This window comes from Chiloscyllium punctatum, chromosome 12 (genome assembly GCF_047496795.1).
Source record: "Chiloscyllium punctatum isolate Juve2018m chromosome 12, sChiPun1.3, whole genome shotgun sequence".
NCBI lineage: Eukaryota > Metazoa > Chordata > Chondrichthyes > Orectolobiformes > Hemiscylliidae > Chiloscyllium > Chiloscyllium punctatum.
In genome coordinates this window covers 85950980-85973395 of record NC_092750.1, presented here as the reverse complement: position 1 = coordinate 85973395, position 22416 = coordinate 85950980, and the positions used below count along the sequence as shown (strand labels likewise).

General features: G+C 45.6%; 1 long non-coding RNA gene across 1 annotated transcript in view; it reads right to left on the bottom strand.

Annotated features, from left to right (window-relative positions):
* The window catches only part of LOC140483954 (uncharacterized), a 29499-nt gene extending 7544 nt beyond the window's left edge, over positions 1-21955 (bottom strand). Inside the window, exons 1-3 of the long non-coding RNA XR_011962089.1 lie at positions 21920-21955; positions 16298-16423; positions 2730-3307 (exon numbers count right to left, since the gene is read on the bottom strand). This is a non-coding gene — a long non-coding RNA (uncharacterized lncRNA). The remainder of the gene's footprint in view (positions 1-2729; positions 3308-16297; positions 16424-21919) is intronic.
* Positions 21956-22416: the final 461 nt, after the last annotated feature.

The window sequence follows — 22416 nt, the reverse complement described above, 5'->3', positions numbered from 1 at the left end:
GAGGAAACGGCACAGAAGCACTTCACAGGAGGCTCCCAAGCACTGAGGATGTCACCTCAACAGGGGACGAAACGTTTGCAAGACAAATTCCCAGCTCGGCAAACAGAACCACAACAATGAGCACCCGAGCTACAAGTCTTCTCCCAAACGTTGAACATCCAGGATTAGTCCTTGTGGGCATTCCTGCAGTAATACAAGACAGCATTCCATGATGAGAGTTAAACCCGGGTGGCAGGAGAGGGAGCCACTGACCATGAGCAGGTTTGTTCAGTCAGTAACAGTGTGTTAGACATGGAGATGAAGTGAGCAGTGAGGGGAAATGTAACAACAAGCTGCCGATGGGTAACTTTCATTGGAACAGGAGGAGGCCATTCAGCCCCTTAACTCTGCTCTGCCATTCATGATGATCATAGCTGATGTGTGACCTAATGTACAACTTTCAAAACCGTCTAATTTCATCAATAAACTCCTCTGAAACACACAAGATGAGTTTTGGAAAACTAAACATCTGCAAATGCTGGGAAATCAGAAATTGCTAGAAAAATTCAGTAGGTCTGGCAGCATCTGTGGAGAGTGAACCGTTCGTGTCCAGTGATCAGTCAGGTGACCAGCTGTAGCTGACCATTCTGTTGTTTCTGTAACACTGGAACAGGCTCTGGTGCGAGGGGAATGCGATTGTCGATAACAAACGAGAAAACAGGAGGACGTACTCAATTAGAATTAGGAATTCTCTTACCCCTCCCAGTGGGACACCCACCGACATAGTCACACTGCGGAGAGGCTGTTCACCTGCCCCACGTATGGGAAGGGATTTACTCGATCTTACAATCTGCTGAGGCACCAGAGATAGCACAGTGGATTTAGACCCTTCACCTGCTCCATGTGTGAGAAAGGATTCAATCTCTCACCAGCGGAGACATTAGTGCATTCCCACTGGGGAGAGGCCTTTCACCTACTCAGTGTGTGGGAAAGGATTCACTCAGTCCTCTGATCTGCTTAAACACCAGCGAGCTCACTCTGGGGAAAGGTCATTCACTTGTTCCCAGTGTGGGGGGGAGATTCACTCAAATGCAGCACCTGCGGAATCCCTAGTGAGTCCACACACGGGGGGAGAGACCATTCAGATGGTCAGTGTGGGAGAGGGGATTCAGTGATTCATCCTGCCCCACTGAGACCCCAGCGTGTTCACACTGGGTAGGAGCTGTTCACCCCTCTGTGTGACACGGGATTTGCTGCATCTTCAACACGATTGAGAGCCCAGTGAGTGCTCACAGGGACGTGGTCATCCACCTGCTCCGTGTGGACTGCAGGACTCTGATTCTGATGTTACTGTCCATCAGAGTCAGGAGTGGACCTTGTACATGATGACACTGTTGGAGTATTGATGTCGTTGTTAACCACATTAACTGGGCTGGAGGTGACTGAACTTACATTGCCACTTTCTGAACCTCAGGATGTCTCTCTGAGCAGTAAGTCTCCACAAACAGCAATGCGACAATGAGCAGGGATCATCCGTTTTGATTTAAATTGTGATTGTAGCACGGCTACTTCACAGCACCAGGTACAAGGTTGGAGTCCAGCCTTGGTCAACGGCCTGTGTGGAGTCCCCACATTCTCCCCGTGATAGTGTGGGTCCCCTCCAGGTGCTCTGGTTTCCCCACAGTCCAAAGATGTGCAGGTTAGGTGGATCAGTTGTGCTAAATTGTCCAGTGTCCAGGATTGTGCAGAATAGGTGCATCATGGGAAATGCAGTGTTACACTGTTAGAGTGCTCTGGGCGTGATGTTCTTTTGATGGTCGGTGGTGTCTGATGGGCCACTGCTCTCCTTCCACACTGTAGGGATTTTATTCTATGATTGAGGATAAAGGCTACACAGCAGGGTGTCCTTGGAGAAGGAGCATGTAGTGTGGATCAATGCTCTCGATGGGCACCGTAGGGGATATAGTGCTTTATCTCCACCGCTACCCCCTCCCCACAACTCTACTTTGATTTAGTCCCTTCTCACTCTGTCACTTGTAATGGTTTGCTTGACCTGTAATAGGCTTTGTTTGGAAATATTCAATTGGTTACACAAATGGTTTACTGCTGGTGATTATATGTGTAGATTAGAGTGGTGCTGGAAAAGGACAGCAGGTCAGGCAGGATCCGAGGAGCTGGAAAATCAACGTTTTGGCGAGAGGCCTTTTCCAGCACCACTCTAATCAAGGCTCTGGTTTCCAGCATCTGCAGTCCTCACTTTTGCACTGCTGGAGATTATAGGTTAACCAAAAGCACAATGGCAGAATGATAATTTTGATTGTGGGAAGGTTGCTGTACTCACATTTCTGGGTCAGAGAAATGGGGAAAAAGAACGCTTCACACCTCACAGAATGACAACTGAAAAGCAGTTAAATCAAACCAAAGGTTCAGACAGGGAGGGAATATTTCCCTAGAGTTTGAGTAGCTGGAAAGTGATGGTGTCTGGGAATAGACAGGATTTTGTTTTACAGGAGGTTGAAAGCGTTAAAACTGTTATATTCAGACAGTTTACGTTATTTTCTTTCATTTTATTTGCTGTGCAAAAAGCTTTTGCAACATTTTAAAGCCAAAATTTAGAAACCTTGTGTTAAAGATAAATGTTAAATAAAATCCATCAAACCATCCCTCACTGAAAACTGATGTGGAAGTGCAATCTCCTGGAGAATCCCTGCCCACTCCTTCCTACCCGTGCTCCATGACTATATACATACCTGGGAGATAGCAGCAGGAGGAGACCATTCAGCCTTTCAATCCTGCTCCACCATTCAATGGGAAACAGCTGACCATCCAGCTCAGTCTCCTGTTCCTGCTGTGTTCCAATCCCCTTTCATGACTTTACCTTGAAGAACTATATTTCAGTCCTCCTTTAGCCTCACTGCCTTTTGTTCCATTGGCGTTGTGGTGTTACTGTGTGGGTGTAGGCAGGGGTAATGTGATGGTGCTGCCTCCTGGAGGATGCACTCAGCCTCCCTCATCATCCTGCAGTAACATCAACTGGGTTTCAGCAACTAGAGATAGAACCCATTTCCAGGATATGGGCATCACTGGCTCAGCCAGCATTTATTCCCCATCTCTAGTTACCCTTGAGAAGATGGTAGTGAGCTCCTGTCTTGAACCATTCACAGTCCATTTGGCGCAGATAGACCGACAATGCTGGGAGAGAGAGTGTTGCAGGATTTTGGCCGAGTGATTCTCCATCTTTGGTTCATCAAATACTGGTTAACTTAATCACAATCTGCATGTGATTTTGAGATTTCAGTCTGCAAATCTTCACCATCTAGCACCCTGTCTAAAGGAATATGTACAGATTAGAAATTCAGAACAGACAATTCTAGTTTCTCTGGAATATCTTTTTCCCCTTTCTCCCCCCAAAGCTGTAACCCTCCAGCCCACTTACTCTCTCCCACCATTCTGACTCTGCTACCCCCTAAAGTACACCCTCCCCATTCTCATGGAGTTGTTGATAAACAGGTCTCTGCCACCACTTCCCGTGCCTGGTTAGAGTCTGCACACTTTCTGGGTTCACTTCCTTTCACTTCAGTTGCTGCAAGTCAATAATGTAACAGCAAAATGAAACAAAAGGAAACAGAAAGGGAGGTGGCAGATCCTGGACAGAAGAGGAACCTTCAGGCTGGGAGAATGGGTCAGATTCTTCCTTGTTTCCCATTGGTCAATTCCCACTGTTATGACAAGTTGCGAATGGAACTTGGTCCCATCTAGGCGTAGTGTCACTTTGACCCCCCCAACAGATCAATATTATAGGCAGATGCGTCCCTTCTCCAGCCATTCACAGTGTGAAATGCTTTCTGCTAGTTACCCCAAAGAACATGCTCCAAAACCCGTCCACATTCTGTCCATGTACATGGCTGGGTTTCCCCACACACGTATGGTCCCTGCCTCAGGGCTTGTGGGAGTTGTAGTCCCCATGAAGCCTCTGGGGACCTGCCCCTGGAAAGTGAAAGAAAGTGTGGGCTGGAGGGTGTTGTCTATAGGATATCTATTCAGACACACAGGACATGTGGGCTGTCACTGGGATTTACTGAGACATCCACTTAGACACCCGGACTTCTGACGTAAGGAATGTACATTCAGCCAATTGTGGGGTGGGGAGGGTAATAATGGGCAGCAGATTTTAAGCAGAGGTGGCTCAGTGGCGAGCACTGCTGCCTCACAGCGTCAGGGACCCGGGTTTGATTCCAGCGTTAGGCAACTGTGTGGAGTTTACACATTCTCCCCATGTCTGCATGGTTTTGTTCGGTGCTCCAGTTTCCTCCCACAGTCCAAAGATGTGCAGGTTAGGTGGATTGGTCAGGCCAAATTGCTCACAGGGTCCATGCATGTGCTGGTTAGGCAATTAGCCACGGGAAATGCAGGGTTACAGGGAATGGGTGGGTCTGAGTGGGATGCTCATCATAGGGTTGGTGTGGATTAGATGGATGAATACCCTGTTTCTGCACTATAGGGACTCTATTCTATTCTCATGAGGAAGAATGTACTTATCTCGATGTGTTGTGAATCTGTGGAATTCCCTTTTCAAAATGCGGTGGATGCCAGGACAATGAGCCAATTTAATGAAGAGATACAGTTGTTGAATTTGCAATGGGTTGAAGGGTGAGAGAGAGCTGGCGGGAAAATCCAGTTGAGACAGAGGTGAGCTCAATCATCACTGTATTAAATGGTGGAGCTGGTTCGAAGGGCTGCATTGCCTCTCCTGTGCCCAGTGCTTATCTTCTTACGGTAATAACCAGAAAGATGAATCCAAAACTCACCATCTTCACCAAAGGAGATCTTCAGAAACAGCAGGATAGTCAGGTGGATTAGTGTTCCAAACTTAGATAGTGAGGAAGCGTGTAGGAGATAATGATTTTGCAATTTTAAACTGAGGGGAGACAGTGATTTATGATTTTAGACCTTGTGTTGTGAATATCTATCCTGTACTTTATTACAAAGCCAAGGTGGTCGCTGACAATGAAACCCAAAACTCCCAGGAAACATCGTCTCACCTCATAATCTGATAAAAAGACTTGTGATAAGTCTGATAGAATTTAGAACACAGATGGAAAGCGGGAAGATTAAATCCAATCCCAAGATCCTGTGCTTAAACAAAGGAGACTACAATAGGATGAGGCAGGAGTTGGCTAATGCAGACTGGAAGCAAAGACTTTACTGTGGGACAGTTCTCAGACAGTGGAGGAATATCAAAGTAATTTTTCAAATTTCTCAGCAAAAGTATATATCAGTGAAAAGGAAGGACTGTAGGAAAAGGAGTAATCTGCCATGTCTAAGGCAATAAGGGAGTCTATGAAATTGAAGTAGAAGGCATACAAATTGGCAAAGACCAAGGATAAATTCAGAGATTTTAAAACCTCAAAGATCAACAGAAAGCATGATGGATTTGGGGATAAAAAGTGATGAGTAGCTATCCCCAGGGACAGAATAGCAGTTTACACTGCTCGAGGGGAACCTATTGTGTGGGGAACACATGGCCTCTGTAATTGTTGAAGCACTTAACTGTTACCATAGAGATAATCCTGATCAAGTTAAAAATCACAGCACACTCCAAAAGCTTGTACTTCCAAATAAACCTGTTGGACTATAACCTGGTGTTGCGTGATTTTTAACTTTGTCCACCCCACCCCAACCCTGGCTCCTGCACATCAGCATCCTGACAGAGAGCCCCACGGAAACTGAACTGCCTGTCAGGTACTTGAGGGAGCCACGGGGGCGTTGGGGGGGCGGGGGTGGTTAACCACAAAGTGCTGAACTGACCTCGACTTTCTAACTGCCGTTGCCATGGAGATAATACTGAGAGACAGTCTCTATTCAAGGTCCCAAACCACAAAGGTTTAAGAATGGGAGTGGCACATCGGACAGGCGGGGAGTTACCTGATGCTGCCTGGAGGTGTTTTGCATGTACACTATCCATGTAACTGCCATGTTTCATCAATAAAAGACTCAAAGAAGACCTCTCAGAGTTCTGTGCCTGGTTATTCCTATCCAGCAGGGTTCAGGAATATGAGCACACAGCAGTCAGGCTTCACAGTGGAGGATACGAAGAACATGCCAGTAATTGATAAGGAGACTGAGGAAGGTGAGGACCAAGAAACAATCATTATCACGAAAGAGTTAGAGCTGGGCAAGCTAATGGAGCTAAAGGTAAACAAGTCTCCTTGCCCTGATAGAATACATACCATGATACCAACAGAATTAGGGGGAGAAATAGCAAATGCACTTAGAGTTATAGCATCCTGCAGCAGAGACAGGCCCTTTGGCCCAAACTGGCCCATGCCAATCAGAATGTCCATCCACACTAACCCCATTTCCCTGCACTTGGCCCATCTGCTTCTGAAACTTTCCTATCCATGCATTTGTCCAAATGTCTTTTACGTGTTGTTAATATACCCACCTCAACCACTTCCACTGGCAGCTCATTCCATATACATACCACCTTTGTGTAGAACAGTTGCCCCTCAGTTTCCCATGTATTCTTTCTCCTCTAACTTTAACCTGATGCCCTCCAACACTTGAGTCCCTGGGAAAAAGACCGAGTTCATTCACCTTACCCATGCCTCTCATGGTCTTATACACTTCTATAAAATATTCCCCCACAGTGTCCTCTGCTCTAAACAAAAAAGTCCTCACTTGTCCAACCTCTCCCTGTACCTCAGACTCCTGAGACCTGGCATCATCCTTGTAAATTTCTTCTTCACCTTTCCAGTTGAATAACTGAAACCTACACTGCATTCATCACATTTCCCGTGTTTCCCTACGGCGCTGGAACCGATGTGACAACACCAATGGATTACATAATTCACTCCATTACAACAATCCCATTTTCATAGATTTTTCCATGATCCAGGAATCCTTTGGTCTTTCTGGTTTCATGGCTAATTGTCCTCATACAAAACCAATCTGTGGCTTGACTATTCCAGGGAAATGTGCCATGATTTTTTAGACTTTCAAAAACCAAGTCCCCACACTAACATGGACTTCACTGTCTCAGTACTTTTCCAGTCACACTGACATTTGAAATATTCACCCACGGACAGAATACACACCTTTCCTTCCAGATGAAAAGGCCAATGATATTCAGATCGGCACGGATCAAGTAACATGAAGTTCAATTTGAATTTCTCAACTGCAAATCCCCCCTTTGAATATTCTATAACAGAGAAAACAGAAAGTGCTGGAGATCCTCAGCAGGTCTGGCAGCATCTGAAATGGTGACAGATGCAGGAAACATTGCAGCCTTGAAGAAGTGTTGAGATGATCACACCAGGCACGTGTGCTTGATGACCGGTATGGATAAGATGGGGACAGGGATCCCTTTCTGGAAGGGCCTTGGTGAGACCACACCTGGAGTACTGTATACACCTTTGTTCCCCTTTTCCAAGGAAGGCTCTCCTGGTTATTGAGAGTGTGTAAAGGAGGATCACCAGATGAGTCCTGGGATGGGAAGATAGTTAAGGACTGCAGGTGCTGGAAGTCAGAGTCTGTACAATGTGGACCTGGGGAGGTGCAGCAGGTCAGGCAGCATCAGAGGAGCAGGAAGGTTGATGTTTTGGGTCGGGACCCTTTGTCAGTCTTGATAAATAACCCTGACCCAAAACGTCAACTTTCCAGCCCCATCGTATTCATGCTGGTCATCAAGCACCTATTTATGCTAGTCCCATGTTGTGGCACTCAGCGTGTAACCAATATTGTAGTGCTTGGTGTGATCATCTAAACACTTCTTTAAGGCTGCAATGTTTCCTACATCTGTCACCATTTCAGATGCTGCCCGACCTGCTGAGGATCTCCAGCGCTTTGTTTTTTTTGTAGATTTCCAGCATTTTGCTGAAGCACATAGAGTCATCGACATGTAAACAGCTCCAGATTTTGTTGACTCACATTCCTGGGATGTCAGGACTGATGGATGAAGAGGGACTCAATCTTCGTTTAATCCTCCTTTCCTGTGGCTTTCTGAGCCGCTAACTACATCATTAATATTCTACCTCCCATTCCCTGTCCTGAATCTGACCCATCTAAGCCTACACTTTCGTTCCCATCCCCCTGCCAGGCTAGTTACAAACTCACCAATGGAACTGGCAAAAGCCCCCACCAGATTTGTCTCAGCTCTGCCCAGGGGTAACCAGTCAGGCTAGTACAGGTCCCACCCAGAAACAGTCCCAGTGCCTGAAGAATCATAACCCTTCTCTGGTACACCATTTCCCCAGCCACACATCCAGCTGATCGACCTTCTCATTCCTGCTCTCATTAGCACATGGCACTGGGAGTAAGTCTGACATTATTACAATTCAGGAGCTTCATTTTAATGCATCTCTGCTCTCCCTATGTCCAGCTTTCAGGCCCTCATCCCTCTGTTTAGCGATGTCCTTGGTATCTGTGTGTTGCACGACCATGGGTTGTTTACCCTCCAGCTCCAGAATGTCCTGCAGCCACTCCATGATATCATGGATCTTGGCACCAGGGAGATTACATACCATCCTGGATTCATGTCTGTGGGCACAGAAGTGCCTGGCTGTACCCCTGATTATTGAATCCCCTGTCACTATAGCCCTGCCACTTGCAGTCCTCTTGTTCTGATCAGCAGAGCTCTCTGTGGTGTCATGAACCTGGCTGTTGCTGATTTCCCGAGAAGCCACCCCACCCATTCCCGCCCTTACAGAATCCCAAGTGGTATACAGTATCTGTATGAGAAGGGGATAACAACGGGGGACTCCTGTACTCCCTTCCTGAGCCTTTTACTAGATCTGATGTTCACCCATTCCCTTTCTGCCTGTGTAACCCTCACCTTCAGTGTGACTAACTCACTAAACGTGCTGTCCATAACATTCTCAGTATTGCAGATGCTCCACAGTGAGTCCACTTTCAGCTCCAGCTCTGAAAAGCAGTTTCCCAGTAGCTGCAGATGGGAACCCTTCCTGCACAAATAGCCGTCAGGGACACTGGAAGCAGCCCTTATTTCCCACATTGTGCAAGAAGAGCACACCACGGGTCTGAGGGCTCCTGTCATAACGTCTCTCGACATTCATCTAGTTATTCCCATTAAGAGAATTTAAATGAGTGAGTAACCTTCCTTCACTTCAAACATGTCCATTATAATACCAAAAAAACATCTTTACTTAAGCTGATATGTCATACTTTAAAAACTTAAATACTCCGCAGGTATCACTGACAAATTGGCTATTCCCATTGGGACTGTGAATTTCTGAAAGGCCTGAACTAAAACGGAGTTTCAGCTTCACCTTCTCCCTGTCTCACCTCACTATTTACATCCAACTCCAAAACACTCTCATTGAGCCAAGCAGCACTCACAGTGCAGCCCTGTCATTTTCATTGTCTGCTCACACCTACACTGCCCTCAGCCTCCTGTACTGTTCCAATGCATCTCAATGGGAGCTCAGGACCAGCATTGCATCTTTCAATTCAGCCCTTTGTAACCCCAGAGTCATAATGGACTTCAGCAGTTTCTGAATGAACAGACAGTTGTCAGAATCTGGAACGTTCCACCTGAAATGGTGCTGGAATTTGAGTCCACAAGGAATTTCAATGAGAAATTTGCAGAGAATTGGAAGTAGGGAGTTTACAGATTAACATCATAAAGTGGATGATTAAGACAAAATCTGACAGCTCCTGCAAAACGACGAGGTGTAATTTGGATAAATCTGTGCCCTCTCTCAGGCCAATACCCCCTTCCACAGCTGCAGGGCCAAGAATTGAACACATACCCCAAGGGTTATCCAATCATGAACTTGAACATCTTTCTGCTTTTGGTTTGACAAAAATATTGAAGATATTTTCCCACAGACAGAACAGACAGACTTTTCTCGTTCCACAGTTAAATGCCAATGATATTCAGATCCTGATGACTCCGCTGACTGTAGAAACTTGTTTAATGAGATCCCAGTCTCAATTATTCTGAATTAATATCCTATAAACTGAATTCACAAAACAAAGATCACAGTCAGTGCAAGATGAATAGTGAAGGTAAACACTTCTCTTGGTATGTGTTTGATGTGTAAATGCTCCTCTTCAAATCACCCCGCCCCCACCCAGGAAGAGGACACATTCATGCTCCTTGCTGTACCTTGCCCCAAATAAAGATGGTGGCCATAACCCAGGTCCTCTCACTGCCTGAGGCCCAAGCCATCTTCCCCTTTGCTGCAAACGTGGGACCAAGAGTTTCTAATTCAAACTAACTACCTGCACAGAGTGTAACTACACCCTCCCAGTCTACACTGATACATTTCATCCGGTTTCTGCTGCCATTTTCCCCTTTCTCCTTTCTGCCTCCTGCACACACCATGGGTCATCACGGGTCCAGTGACCCTTCCTCAGAACCGATGACAGCTGGGAAAATTAGAATCCCTTCAGGAAACAGGCCCTTTGGCCCAACAATTCCACACTCACCCTCCGAAGTTTATCCCACCCAGACCCATTCTCCTACTCTATTACTCACCGTTTACCCGGACTAATGCACATCCCTGAACCCTACAGGAAACTTAGCTGGGCCAATTCACCTAACCTATAGATCTTTAGACTACAGGAGATAGGGGTTAAAGAGTAACTCATAGGTGGAGACAGAGCCCAAAGAGACACAGGAACATTTGGAAAGATAAAGGAGTGGGGAGTTGGAAAGCTGTTAATGGAGGAGACAAGAACCTTCTAGCATCTCAGTGGCGGTGGTGAAAGTGGCGGCTGATGATCTACATTGTGTCTGCAAAAAAGACCTTGAGCTTCCAGTTGCCTGCTCTTTAACACACAAGACTGTTCCCTGTCCAACATCTCTGTCTCATGCTTACTGCAGTGTTCCAGTGAAGCTTGATGCATGCTGGAAGAACACTTCAGAACATACCAAATGGCTTCCTATTTCAAGGACTGCAAATGTCCCCGCACATGTGGTCAACAATGCCCTCCAGTGTATCTCCTTCACTTCCCACACCACTGCCCTTGAACCCCACCCCTCCAAATGCAACAAAGATGGAATCCCACCATCCTCACCTTCCACCCAGATACAACGCATCATCCTCTGCTCTTTCCACCATCAGATCCAACCCCCTGAGATATATTTCCCTCCCCATCCCTTTCATTTCCACAGAGATCATACCTTCCGTGACTTCCACGTTAGATCCACACTCCCCACCAACCCACCCTCCACTCCAGGCACCTTCGCTTGCCACTGCAAGAGGTGGAAAACCTGTACCTACACCTTCCCCTCACCTCCATCCAAGGCACCACTGTATCCTCCCACATCCAGCAGAGAATTCCCTGCCCACCCAAACACCTCACCTATTGTGTCCCTTGCTCTCAGGACGCCAAATTGTGGAGTATTTCAGGGAACATTTCTGGGACACATACACCAGCCAACCCCACCGCTCTGTAGCTGACCATTTCGGCTACCGCCCACCCCCTCCGCCACCATGCTGCCAAGGACATGCAAGTCCTCCATCCCACAAATCCGAGCCACCCGACACCTGGAGGAAGAACACCTCATCTTCCACCTTGGGAACTTTCAACCACACGGCATCAAGGTTTCCTCATCTCCTCTCCCCCAACTTATCTCCGATTCAACCCTCCAACTCGGCAAGACCCTCTTGAACAGCCCCACCTGATATTCTTCCTTTCCAATTGTCCATTCTACCCTCCATCTACAACCACCTATTGCCTCCCTAGCTCCCTTCGCCCAACCCCAAACACCCCTCCCTATTTATCTCTCAGCCATATTCCACCACCCACATTTCTGATGAAATGCTGACATGCCCAATATGTCAATTCTCCTGCTCCTTGCATGCTGCCTGACCTGCTGTGCTTTTCCAGCGCCACACTTTAACACAAGCTGGAAGAACAACACCTAATCTCCCACTTGGGGACCCTTCAACTCTCTGGCTTCAACATCAAATTCAATAATTTTAAGTCCTGAACTCTCCCACGTCCTAGTGTCTTTGCCCCCTACCCCACATACCAGGCCTTGTTATTACGTAGCCTGTCATTACACATTACCTATGGTTAGCCACTAACAGTCCCCATAAACAGCTATTCATCCTCCCCCCGTCAGATCGTTATCCACTCCTTTGTCCAACTGCTCCTCTCTCTCTCTTTGGACTCTATCCCCACCGATCATTTACTCCTTAACCCCTACCTTCTGTATAAAAACGGACATTTTTTTTCTCAGTAACATCAGCTCCTGAGGAAGCGTCACTGGATCGAAAATGCGAAATGATTTCTTTTCACAGATGCTGCCAGATCTGTTGAGCTTTTCCAGTACCTTCTGGTTGTGTGTGATTTACAGCATCAAGAGTTCTTGTGGTTCTAATTTACCCGGAGTATCTAGTTCAGGTCCAGCAGACTGAAACAGTGTTTATCAACCTTCCCAGTCCACACTAACTCCATCTCTCTCCCAGTATCTGCCGTCTCTCCCACTCCTTCATATTCAGTCCCCCCTCACAGTGACACTGCGTCTGCAAAGCTGATGGTCATGTGTTGGCCTGCTGGACCCACCCCTCATTCACTCCCATTGGCTGGAGGATCATGCCAACTCTCCTATTGGTCTGAAGCTGTGTCAATCAGCCAGGCCCCATTGTGACCCGAGTGGTGGGATCCTCCCAGGTGCATCAGAGGCTGAGGGGTGACCTCATAGAGGTTTATAAAACCATGAGGGGCAATGGGTAGGATAAATAGACAAGGTCATATCCCTGGGGTCGGGGAGTCCAGAATGAGGGGGCATAGGTTTAAGGTGAGAGGGGAAGAATTTAAAATGGATCTGAGGGGCAATTTTTTTCCCCCACTGAGGTTGGTGCATGTATGGAATTTTCTGTCGGGAAGTGGAGGATGTTGGTACAATTAAACCATTTGGCATCTGGATGGGTATATGAATAGGAAGGGTGTAGAGTGATATGTGCCAAGTGTTGGCAAATGGGACAAGATTAGGTTGGGATATCTGGTCAGCATGGCCCAGTTTAACCAAAGGGTTTATTTTCATGGTGTACATCTCTACGGCTCTGCCCTGTGATGAGCTTCATCATTCACAGTGAATGCGTCAGTATCACAGAGGACAGGGGCTGGGGGCTATTCAGCCCATTGGGGCTGTACTCTCTCCCTCTGGAGATGATGCCAATCTATCCCAACTCACCTCCCATTTGGACATAGCCCTCCAAATCCTTCCTTAAAAAAGTTAAATTTCAAATTTGTTTTGACAATAACTACTGAATCTGCATCCAGCTCTTGGTCAAACTGTTCCAGATGCTCAGAACTTAGTGAGTAAAATAATCTTCACATTTTTAACCTGCATTATTTGCCAGTTACCTGAAAATAGTTACTAAAAATTGTGACGTTAAAAATTTCTCACTCTGTCTCTCTGTAAATGAAATACCCTGGAAACAAATCAACTCCTGGTCAAAATCACTGCTTAACCTTCTCAGCTCCAAGGAGAATTGTCTGACCTTCTGCTAAATCTTAATTTTAATTTATTAGTGTCATAGAGATGTACAGCACAGAAACAGACCCTTCAGTCCAACTTGTCCATGCTGACTAGATATCCTAAATTGATCTCGGCCCATATGCCAACAGTTGGCCCATAGCCTTCTAAACCTTTCCCAATCACATATCCAATGAGATGCCTTTTAAATATTGTAACTGTACCAGCCTCCACACTTTCTCTGGCAGCTCATTCCATACACGTACCATGTTCAGCTTGAAACTTTACCCCTAATATCCCTTTTCAGTCTTTTCCCTCATGCCTGTGCTTTCTAGTTTTGGACTGACCTAAACAGGAATAAGACCCTGGCTGTTTACCCTATCCATGTCCCTCACGATTTTATCAACCTCTATGGTCACCTCTCAGCATCTGATTCTCCAGTGAAATCAGCCTCAGTCTATTCAGCCTCTCCCTATAGCTCAATCCCTCAACCCTGGCAACGTCTTTGCATTATTTCTAAATCCTTTCAAGTTTAACAATATCATTCCGATAGCAGGGAGACCAGGACTGAAAACAGAATTCCAGAAGTGGCTGAATGAATGTCCTGTACAGCCGCAAAATGACGTCACAACTCCTGTACTCAATGCACTGACCAATAAAGGCAAGTACACCAAACACTTTCTTCAGTACCCTGCCTATCAATGACTCCACTTTCAAGGAACTATGAACCTGCACTCCAAGATCTCTTTGTTCAGCAACACTCACCAGGACCTTTCCATTAAGTGTAGAAGTCCTGCCTTGATTTGCTTTTCCAAAATGCAGAACCTCATATTTATTTAAATTAAACTGCATCTGCCACTCCTCAGCCCATTTAATTGGAGTCTCATTGTACTCTCGGGTAACTTTGCTGTCCACTGCACCTCCAATTTTGGTGTCTATTGTAAACCTACTAACCATAGCTCCTATATTCACATAGAAATCATTTATATAAATGGCAAAAAGCAGTGGACCCAGTACACAGCCTGACAGCATATTGGTCATCACAGGCTTCCAGTCCAAAAAGTACCCTCCACTATGACACTGACTTCTCAGCAAGGTTAGAGCTCATGGCATACAGGGAGAACTAACCATTTGGATACAGAACTGGCTCTTCAGACTGGAGGCCTGTGACTAGTGGACTGTTACAAGGATCACTGCTGGATTCACTACCTTTCATCATTTATATCAATGACTTGGATGTGAACATCAGAGGTATAGTTAGTGAGATGACACCAAAACTGGAGGTGTAGTGTACAGTGGGATCTTGATCAGATGGGTGAATGGGCTGAGGATTGGCATTTTGGAAACTCAAATCTTAGCAGGACTTATACACTTAATGGAAAGGACCTGCTGAGTGTTACTGAACAAAGAGACCTTGGAGTGCAGGTAGATAGGATAATGAAGGCGGCATTTGGTATGCTTTCCTTTATCGGACAAAGTATTGAGTACAGGAGTTGTGAGGTCATGTTGTGGCTGCACAGGACATTGGTTAGGCCACTTTTGGAACGTTGTGTACAAATCTGGTCTCCCTCCTATTGGAAGGATGTTGTGAAACTTGAAAGGGTTCAGAAAAGATTTACAAGAACTTTGCCAGGGTTGAAGGATTTGAGCTAGGCTGGGGGTTGAATAGATTGGGGCTGTATTCCCTGCAGCGTCGGAGGCTGAGAGGTGATCTTATCGATGTGTATAGAAACATGAGGTGCATGGATAGGATAAATAGACAAAGTCTTTTCCCTGGCGTGGGGGATCCCAGCACAAGAGGGGATAGGTTTATGATATGAGGGGAAAGACTTTAAAGAGACTTAAGAGACAATGTTTTCACACAGAGGGTGGGACGTGTATGGAATGAGCTGTCAGAGGAAGTGGTGGAGGCCATTATGATTGCAACATTTAAAAGGCATCTTCATGTGGATATGAATAGGAAGGATATGGGCCGGGTGCTGACCGGGGGGACTAGATTACATTGGGATATCTGATCAGCATGTACTGGTTGGACCGACGGGTCTCTGTTTCTGTGCTGTCCATCTATGACTCTTTGACCTTCCAGCCAATTCCATATCCAAACAGCTAGTTCCGCCAGAATTCTATGGTATTGAACCTGCTAACCAGTGTTTTATGTGAAACCTTGTGTCTTTCTCAAGTCCAAGGTACTGATTTCAATGCACAAAGCTATGCTGACTCTCCCTAATATTTTCTTGCTTTTGCAATGACATGTAAATCCTGTCCCTAAGAATCCCTTCCAACAACTTCTGTGCCACTGACTTCAGGCTCACCGGTCTATAGTTCCCTGGCTTTCCCTTACCACCTTTCTCAAATAATGGCACCAATCCTCCAGCACCTCACCTGTGGCGATCGATGATACAAATATCGCAGCGAGGGGCCCAGCAAAAGCTTCTCTAATTACCCACAAAGTTCTGGGATACACCTGATCAGATTCCAGGGATTTATCCATCTTTATGCATTTTAAGACATCCAGTACCTCCTCCTCTGTAATATGTACACTTGCCAAGTTATCACTATTTATTTCTCCAACTTCTCTAACTTCTATATCCCCTTTCAGTAAAAACTGACATGAAATACTCACAGAATCTCTCCCACCTCCTGTTGTTCCATAGGCAGTCTTGTTGATCTTTGAGGGTCGCTATTCTCTGCCTAGTTATTCTTTTGTCTTTAGTGTATTTGTAGAATCTCTTTGGATTCTCCTTAAACCTTTTTCCCAAAGCTATCTCATGTCCCCTTTTTCGCCTCCTGGTTTCCCGCGAGTATACTCCTACTACCCTTACAGTCCTCTAGGGATTCACACAAACACAGTGCGGTCTGTACCTGACATATCCTTCCTTCATTTTCTTGACCACAGCCTCAATTTCTCAGGTCATGCAGCATTCTCGACGCCTCCCAGCCTTGGCCTTAACAGGAACATACTGTCTGTGTACTCTCATTGTCGTAGGCCTATGGAGGATGTGGCAGATGAGGACAGAGAAACAATCATTATCAGTAAAGAGGTCGGGTTGGGAAAGCGAACAACTCATCCTTATCTCTGTAATTCCTCTCTAGCCTCAGAACTACCACTATCTCTGCATCAAAGACATCTCAATATCTCTGCAACATCCTCCAAGCTCTAATCTCCTCCAGTCTCAACACACTCTCTATCTTTAATCTTGTCCACCCTCTCAAATCTCTGTGATGTGCCTTTCTTTAATTCCAGCCTTCAGGATAACCCATTTTTATTTCAGATTCATGCACCCAGAGATCCACAATGTCCTGCTTAACCTCTGTCACATTTTTCCTCCAAAAAACATTATTTAATCACGTATCATCTATTCTAATATCACCTTCTCTGACCTGGTTTCTATTGTGGCTTGTCATATTCCTATATTACGCGTTTGTGGTCTACATGAAAAAACCGGTTTGTGGTCCATTGGATTTATGCTGTAAAGAAATCTCCCAGCTAACTATTTTAATCCCATTTTCCAGCACAGAGCCCATAGACCTGTCAGCCTTGGCCTTGCAAGTGTGTTCCGAAATAGATTTTAAATGCCTTCAGGATTTCTGTCTCTCACTCTCTTCCAGACAGTGAGGTTTAATGCAACTGTTGCTCTATGCTATCACCCACAGGAACACAGAGCAGCTGGGTCTGTGCGAACCACAGATCGCCCACACATTGTGAAGGATGGCAGGGTCCCTGACAGGGGGCACAGCAGATTTACCAGGATGGTTCAAGGAATGGGGGATTTTAGTTGCAGAATTTGTGGGCCTTTTTTTAACATTAATTGTTCACGTGACATGTGTGTTGCTAATACACATCAAGAATAACCATCCGCAATTAATGGACTCTCCTTTTCAAACTCTCCCCTTGCCTGCGCTGTGGTAATATTCAGGTTAACCACTATCAGACATCTCTCTCTCATGAGAGAGCAGTCCTATGGTCGGGGAGGACAATGCTGACTTGATCTTTTACACAGTGATGCCACTGTGCCTCGAGGGTGGGGAAAGGGAATGCTGAAGGTGGTGGATGGGAAATCACTCGGGTACAGTACTTTATCCTGGAGGATGTTCACTTTCTTTAATATTGTTGGGGAGGGGGGGTGCACTGGTGCAGGCAAGTGGAGAATGTTCCAACACAACCCTGATGTGTACCTTATAGAGAGCAAACAGACATTGGGGAATCAGGAGTTTGGGGTGTTCTCCTTGTAGCAAAAGAAATTTGGGGAGCTGTGACAAAGTGGTTTACAAAAGTTACGCATTATTATAATAAACCTTAGACCCTTCAGCTCATTATACAAGGATTCCAGGACACATGTTGAAGATTTGGGAAGATCTATTGAAAGGATGGTTTGTTTCAAGGGAGAACTTTTATTCAGCAAATGGTATTGATCTGGAACACAATACGAATATCCAGGCCCTGATGTATTGAGTAATTCTGTCAGTTTGGCGTTACAATGACTGAGATTACCATCTGAATATCTGCCTATAATACAAGTTTATAAAATCCGTCACTGTCAGTTCAAGTTTGAAACTCATACAATCCCTTCCTCCTGGCCCAGGAGGACTGTACACATTACCCCTGGTGGAGGTCAGCAGGCTCTTCAAGGGCAAATCTATGTGGGTTTCTATGAGTTTCCACCTTGGGACTTCATGTGACTGAACATGGGACAGAATATCCCAAGATTCATTGAGATATGGAGAGCAGGATTTGCTTCCTTTTCTTTCCTTCCGTGCTGCCGCTGTGCCTCCTCAATAAGACGTGGGGTGTGAAAGGCTCATGCACCTTGATGGGCAAGATGTCTCCATTCTGACCAATGGGCAACAACCTCCTCCCAGTCATTAAACAGAGTATCCCTGAAAGATAGCAACTGTGCATGCTTCCCACTGCCCAGTGCTCACAGTACATGTTTAGAATAATTAGGGGGTAATCTCCTAGAAAAGGGTTAACAGGAAAGTTCCAAAAGGTTATAAACAGTTTACAGAGAGATATTCACAGGAAACTTGGGCAACAAGTTGGCAAATAGAGTATAACTTGGGATAAACTGTAGAAAGCTGCATCACAAAGGGACTGGGGGAAAATGAGCAGGAAACAGAAAGCGAGCACACAGTTACAACAGGGAATCAGGAAGGGGAATGGAATGCTGTCCCTTATTTCAAAGAGTTTGCAATATAAGAGTTTGGAGTATATACCTTAGGGCAACTAAACAAATGGCGAGTGAGACCACATCTGGAGTAACGGGAACAGATTTGGTCACTTTAGTTCATGAAATAGAGCAGTTTATTGGAGGCATTTCAGAGAAGATCCATTGGGATGATCCCTGTTTTGAAGGGATTATCCTGTAAGCAAAGGGTGAACAAGTTGGGAATATACTCACTGGACTTTGGAAGAATGAGAGGAGATCTCTTTGAAACATACAGGATTCTGTCAAGGTTTGACAGGGTAAATATGGAGAGGATGTGTCCCATTACGGGTGAGTCTTGAACCAGATTCTGGTTCAGTCGCGGAATCAAGGGTTCTGTTTCAGATTTCTCAAGTTAAAGGCAACACCAACACAGGTTAGGGTTTCAGCAGCAATGGAGCTGGAGTGAGAAGGAGATAAGCAACGTTTTAGAGATTGGAATTCCTGGTGTTTGTGATTGTGTCGATGTCTGATCAGAAGGTCACCTTGGGGTCAGATATGAGAGCAATATTGTGAAGAGTGTAGTTCTGCCTCAGACACTTCCCAGTGAGAGGGAGGGACACAGCAGTAAGGGAAATGAATTTGGAATAGCAACTGAAGGCAATGGGTTTAACAATGACAGTGTATCATTGGAGTGAATTGCAGCTAATCGAAGCGCGGTAAGCAGTTTGATAACTGAGTAATAGTGGAGTAATGGAGATGAATGATGGGGAGGGAGAGCTGGACATTGTCAGTGTACATGTGAAACCTAACAGTGCTTTTGGGCGATGTTATCTCCTGGCAGTATGTAGGTCAGAAACAGGACGGACCAAGGATAGACCCTGGAGGGACACCAAATACAAGGAATTCAGAAAGGAAACGGAGAGTGGAGACGGAGCAGGATTTTCCAACGATGGTGAGGTCAAATATTAGGTTTTAGGAGAATGGGAGAGAAGGACATAACCAGAAAAGACAGACAGACAGATCATGGAACAATATCTGTGAATTGCAAGTGGGGGGGGGGGGAGGGGGGGGGGGGGAGGTGACCGTGGTGGAGGGAGGGAGGGCGGTGACAAGCAGGAGGATGAGACAGTTTTGGAATGTCCATGATTTAGCTACACGAGGGTAAATGGTCAAGATGACCTCTAATAAGGCTTGACAAGGGACTCGAAATGCAAGTTTAGGACTAAAATGAGGAGCACCCTTGTGAGGCAGTTTGGCTCGGTGGGCTAGTGGAGAGGGAGGAAAGAAGCAGAGGCAGCTGATTGGATTGTCTCAATGTTATGGACAGAGAAACTCCATGTGCTCCTCACTCTTGTTGTTGGAGGGGAGGATGGAGGAAACAGGGTAATGGACAGTGTTTTTATTTCCAAAACAATAAACAAAACCTTGATAGTGATTCTAAAAATAAGTGAACAAACCTGTCGTATTTATCATTTATCAAGAATATTAAAATATACAACTGAACTTCAGGTTTGAATCCCAAATCGGTAGAGGGTGGCTCTGAATTCAAGAAAAAAAATAACTGGCATGAAGAATCTACTGTTTGCCATGGAACCATTGGGGATGTTTTTCTGCCATTGACAATGTCCTTGAGGGAAAGAAACCCGACAGTGGCCCATCAAGTCACTCATTGTATTAATCACTGCACAGTCTCAACAAAGGAATGAAACTGGATGGACCACATTACATCTACCAATGCACTGGAAAATACAACACAATCAGCCCTCTTGACCCTGCAACTTCTGTCTCACTGTGGGCCAACAACAGCAGCAGAACTGTACTCCAGCCCAATCTGAAATCTCATGGCCTGATATCCTCCACTTAACCATTAACATCAAGCCAGGGGAATCAACCCTGGTTCAATGGTGAATGCAGGAGGGCATGTCAGGAGCAGTACAAGGCATACCTAAAATTGAGGTGCCAACCTGGTGCAGCGACCAAACCTGCATGCCAAACACCACAAGCAACACCAAATAGAACAAAGTGATCCCATAACCAACAGATGAGATCGGAGTTCTGCAGTTCTGCCACACCTAGTCAAGAATGGTGATGGACAATTAAACAACTCACTGGAGGAAGCATCACAGATATCCCCACCCTGACCGATGGAGGGGTCTCACACATTCATGCAACAGATAAGAGGACAGCATTAGCAGCGATTTTCAGCCAGCAGTGCCAAGCCTTCTCCATTGGTCCCTCACATCACAGATATGAATCGACTTGGCTGAAAACTCATTTCCAATCAGATGAAGAAATGGATAAGCAGTGTAAAGGTATGGGCCCTGCCAATATTCTGGCAATAATACTGTTGGCTGTGCTCCAGAACCTGCTGCCCAACAAGGCAAGTACTGCTCCAGCACTGGCACCTACCGACTTTGTGGAACATTGCTCAGGGATGTTCCAACACAACAACACAGGGCAGATCCAACACAGGGCAGATCCAACCCAGCCAATTCCCCTCCATCAGTCCACACTCGCTCAGCAGTGAGGTGATGGAAGGTGTCATCAACAGTGCTGCCAAGCAACTGCTCAGCAATAACCTGCTCAGCGATGCCCATTTTGGGTTCTGCCTGGGCCACTCAGTTCCCAAGCTTGTTACAGACTTGATTCACAAATTGACAAACAGCTGAATGAGGTGAGGATGACAGGCCAGACCCCCTCCAAGACCACTATTTCGACTTCAGTGATATCACCTGACCTCACCACAGTCTCAGCTCATTTGCTGAAACTCTCATTCATTCCTTTTGTTAATCTAGATTTCATTGTCTAAACCCACTCCTGGCCAGCATCCCACATTCACCCTCCCAATAATCTCTAGAATATTGAAAACTCTACTGCCGAAGTGCTCACTTGTACCAAAACTTGCTGATCAATCAAAAGACTCCCATTTATAAGCAACAACAATTTACTTTCGCACCTTTGAATTAATTCCTGGCTGTAATCATTCCTATCTCCCTGCACCACACCCCCTTTCATATCTCAATAACTCATTTTAGTTCAGACTCTCAATCATGTGTTTATTTTTGAGTTCACCTGTGTGACTGTTTCTATAGACTCCAAGGGAACATGGTCTGGAATCCCCACTCTGACTCTCTAAGATCTACTTTCTTCCTTTAAGGCATTCTTGAAAAACTGCTTATTTGGCAATCGTTTTGGTCACCGGACACAATATTCTCCAGCTGTAGCCTTATGTCAAAACTTCTCAATAATATTTTTGTGAAATTAAAACCATGATGATTTGTACAGATATCTTCTACTCTTCAATATCGCTGAGTGAATAATCTGTAATGTCTCTTACCCAACCACGTTGTGGGAGCACCTTCACCACACAAACTGCATTAGTACAAGGAAGTCAAACATCACCCTCTCCACAGGCAACAAGGCTTTGGCATTGATCACTGGTTTCTGTGGAAGGAGAAATACACAGTTGATGTTTCAGGGAGTGCAATATGAATTACAGGGAATGAAAATGGTGCAGAATTTGACTGTCAGAAAATTGAAGGAAAATGCACTCGCTTATTGGAAAAAAGAATTCTTGACTGTCAAAGATATTGTGGAAAAAATAACCTGATAATGGAACAGCATATGGTCAGGAGCCGGGCAGCAGTGGACAATTCATTTACATTCCTGAAGAAGGGCTTATGCCCAAAACGTTGATCCTCCTGCTCCTCGGATGCTGCCTGGCCCGCTGTGTTTTTCCAGCTCTACATTTTTCAATTCATTTACAAAACAGCTGTGAAAGTAATAGTAAAATACCATACAGAGCAAAAATATACCCATGAGACACTGAGGAAG